Raw genomic sequence first — 4,511 nt, forward strand, 5'->3', positions numbered from 1 at the left:
ACCATGACTGAAAACAGGCCTCGGTAAATACAACCGACGTGCGACAATGATTGTCCTTGACTTTTATTTATTGTCATGGCAAAACACACAGTCAAAGGAAATTGCCGTCTTTGAAATCTGATAGGAAATTTTGTTGAGTCAGACGGTGTTAGTGTCATTCGTGGGATGAATACCTTGTCACCAACATTGCTCCCTGAAATGACAGTAGCTTCAATCACTCGATTGCCTAAATGCTTCACTACCAGCCTCGTGCCATTACACAATCCAGATGTCTGATCAATATTACGAAGCAACATGATAGGCGCACCAACTTTTAACTTAATACTATGATTTGGCAGGCCCGAGCACTTTATTGTGTTTAAGAATTCAGTGAATATATATCATGAGCCCCTAAGTTCCCTTCATCTTTACTAATTGCATCACAACTCAAGTAAATTTTCTCTCACCTGGAATTGTGGACAACACATGATCATTTACCTTCTCAACTATTTCATTAGTTGGAGCTAGAATTGCTCTTTCTTGGAAGTATTTGGCTTCCCAAAGGTGATCAGTGAGTGAAGGGTATGTGCTGTCGACAATGATGATATGGGGTCATCTCCACCGTCTATAAGAATATCTTCAGTGATTTCAATATCGACTTCTCCATCATTGGGCCCTCCAGCTCTGCCATCACCAACGCTCAGTATCCATTCTGAGAAGTCCCTGATTTCATTAGCGGACGACGAAGAAGAACATGATTGAAGTCTCATATTGCGTGTAAGCTTCAAAACCTTACATGAATCCCATAGAAACGAAGAGTTTAAGTCGCAAATACTATATCTTGCCTTGTACCCTTGGGTATAACAGGCAGAATCTGTCTTAAATCACCACCAAGACAACAACTTTACCTCCAAATGGTCGATGCAAATTATCTCGATCAACAGCTTGCATAATTCCTTTAAACTCCTATCAAGTGCTTCAAAGCAATATTTGTGCATCATTGGTGCTTCATCCCAGATAATTAGCTTTGTTCTCATGAGCAATGCAGCTAAGTCAGAACCAGGCCTAATAGCTACACACGTAGAGTTTTCACAAACATTGAGTGGAAGCCCGAACCTTGAATGGGCGGTTCGACCTTTTGGAAGAAGTAGGGACGCAATTCCACTTGATGCTACTGGCAAAACAATTTCACCCATCTTCCTAATTGCAGCACACAATGTCCTCCAAATGTATGTTTTACCCGTGCCTCCATATCCGTATACAAAAAACACACCTCCTGATTGGCCATTAACAGAGTGCATTATTTCGTTGAAAACCATTAGTTGTTCTTCGGTTAGACATGGAAACAGATTGTTATATTCCTGAATTAATGAGGGTATGTCATATGAAAGCTCATCCGCTATTAGCTTTTTTGACCTTCAAACACGACAATTCATCTGGAAAAGGCATCTCACTGAATTTTCGAAGGCTACTTCCATTACTTTGCAGTTTAGCTTCAATATCTGCCAGTGCAAAAGCTTGAATTTGTTCATCCGTTAGAGTTAAATCTGCAATGCAATAGGGAAGATTTAATATTAGATGCCTTCATTTATGTCATAACGATCCTTTTTTCGTTGCACAATTATTAAACATCCAGTAAGCGAAAAAAAAGTAAGTATGCAAATACTGCGACTTTCCTTTGTTTTTATGAATACGACGTTGTTTATATAGAATGTCATCAGTAGAGTAGGTGCCATGTCTTTTCCCATATGTCTTCTGGTTTAGATAAGCTACCAGACATAAGTAACATGCAAAATAGATTTCGCAGATAATGCCCCGTTTCTCTAAAGCTTGCCTCTGTTATGGCGTCTATGTATTCCTTGTCGTCATCAAGCAGCCCCCTTGCGTAGCAAGCTTCTTTGAAAGTTGGATACACTACACCATCAACGTTCTTATATCCTCGTAGCACGTCGGGCCTTTTACAAAATTAAAGCGTTCTTAGATAGTATTTCTCACCAGAACCTGGAGCGACATGGTATACCCTGCCAAGTGCGAACCCTTTCGACCTAGGTGTCCATTCTCGCGTAGGTTGTTTCCAAACAAATTTCGTGGGGAATCTACATAACTCAACTGTCTTGCTTCTTCATACTTTTGGTTGCATTCCATCCACGATAAAAACTTTGTGCTATCAACATTAGGTCTATCAAGTACATCTCCACGTCCATCTGGTCAGTGTAGACGACCGTTTGCTCCCCAGGTAGATGGAAACTCAATCTCTCAACAGCAGGGGTTCGATAGTGAATAGGAAATCCATATATCCTCCACACTGCCTCACAAGCAGATATGTAACGGCAGTCTAATACATTTTAATCTCATCAATCTTTTGTGGATCATCGCAGCTATTTTTGTTTGATAAGCAGCAGCAGTTACTCTATCGTAACCCTTATTTATGTACTTGAACAAATACTTTATCGATCTGGATTGATTGCACCATTCAACGTTTATATGGCACGATACTTACGAAGCAGTTGTGGATTATAAGGAACAACAAACCTATTATCAAGATGCACTCCGTTTTCTCAACCGAGATTCCGTTATCTCTTCTTCTATAAACTGGATATCCTTCCTCATCAACCTTTGTTTCGTCAATAAATCTTTTAGGAAAATGCTTTGTCACTTATTTTGATCCATGCAAGGTGCATTAGTGTTTGAGGGACCACATGGACCATGTAGCATCATTTCTGTAACAGTCTCATACAAATCCGGATCCTCAATTGGATCTGGTAACTCAGCGCATATAATCTTGTCAATATCGCTTGCCTGTGGATATTTGTCAGCAGGGTGCAGGAAAGAAGTATATGAGCATGGGAAGGCCACGCTTTTGAAACTCAACTGTATAAACAACTGGAGAAAAAGAAGATATGTATGATCATTATTTGAACAACTTATAAGTAGACCAACTAATCTTGTCTGTGTAAATTGTTTTGTAAATAGTATGAAATTCAATAATTCAATCATATATATATTAAAGAATAAAAAAGCTGTAGAAATCAACATAATTATACCGATTTGATTTATACGTACCAGCTTTGACTCGGCCAAATATCTCATTCTCCTTTAGGTCTTTAACCAATTGGTCGAGCTTCATTTTAAAGACTCGACAGATGATATCCGGTCTGTCCTCGGGTCTAAGTCCCCTTTTTTGAACGAATCTGTTATTTCTGGCCATTTAGCATTACATGTAAAGGTTATGAACAAATCTGGATAACCATACCATCTACAAATGGCCATTGCATCCTGATAGTTCTCTCTCATGTAGCTATGACCACCTGTGAATGACGGTGGTATAACAACGCGACTACCATTGGAAGATCCCTCTGTATCACCTCTTTCCACAGCCCCTCTTAAATTCTTCACATTATCTGATCTTAAACTTTGTTGGTTATTCTTTAGAAAGGAGCGCCTCTCGCCTCAATCATAGTGTAACCGTCAACCAAAAATTGTTGATACAACCGACGACATAATAACAAAGTATCGGCTTCATGTTCACGATCTTGCATTCTGTATGCAAACCACTCCCATAGTAAGTCGTTCTCTTTTATTCGTAGAACTACTTGATGCGGTCTTGTCTCTATGCATAACATCTACTCGATATCCATCTTCCCCATATGGGAAAATCAGTGGATATTGTAACGGTAAATACGATGGGTGAAGCTCAGATATCTGCCTTAATCTTCCATTTTTCCTTTGGACTACAATATCCCTCTTATCTGCTGTATCAATGTCTCCAACTATAAGAGCGGCCACTTCAGATGTTGTTGGAAGGTTATAAGTCCTTCCATCAGAATCCCTTCTTCCAATTAGCCTAAGTTTTAAGTCTTCGCCTTGTTTGATTCAAACGATCTCTAGCCATTCTAAAACTCTTGGCCAATGGGTTATGTTGATCAACCATATCCTTCAATTGTGCAACGACACGATCTTCAAATTTATTAGGGTCTTTAGAACTGACGAAATATAGTATGTTTAACGTTAGCATTGCTTTATTATGAATGAGGATATATATATATTACATTTAATACAAATGACATGTTCAAATATTTGCAGTAAAATAGCACGATACCTTGCCGCATTCTTCCTATTGTTAATCTCTTCTTCAGTGTCATATATGTATAATTGAGAGAATTTAGGACGTGCTCCATCGTTCGGCAACAAACTGCCTATCAGGTGATGATTTTGACCTCCAATCTTGTATGTATATGGACCACGACCATGGGTAGTTGGTGCAATTATTCTACCTCCCATAGAAGTGAACGAATACATCATGTTATACCCTCTAATATTTTAAGGAAGTGCGCACTTCTACTATGTCTCTTTTTCAATAGATCTTCCAAAAGTTGGGGTGGACGCTTTAGTAAAGGTAATTGTACTTTTCCTTGCATGCAACACATCCCAAACTTTGGTCGTCCGATCTTATTCCGTTTGTTTACTCGTTCACCAAACCACATTTGTGCTCCACAAAACTCGCAAACACATGTGGGATCTCCCAAATCTGA

General features: G+C 39.1%; 1 pseudogene; it reads right to left on the minus strand.

Moving 5' to 3' along the window:
• The window catches only part of LOC130591787 (uncharacterized), a 21,806-nt pseudogene extending 17,525 nt beyond the window's left edge, over positions 1-4,281 (minus strand).
• Between the last annotated feature and the right edge of the window lie 230 nt (positions 4,282-4,511).

This window comes from Beta vulgaris, chromosome 6, assembly GCF_026745355.1.
Source record: "Beta vulgaris subsp. vulgaris cultivar EL10 chromosome 6, EL10.2, whole genome shotgun sequence".
Classification (NCBI taxonomy): domain Eukaryota; kingdom Viridiplantae; phylum Streptophyta; class Magnoliopsida; order Caryophyllales; family Amaranthaceae; genus Beta; species Beta vulgaris.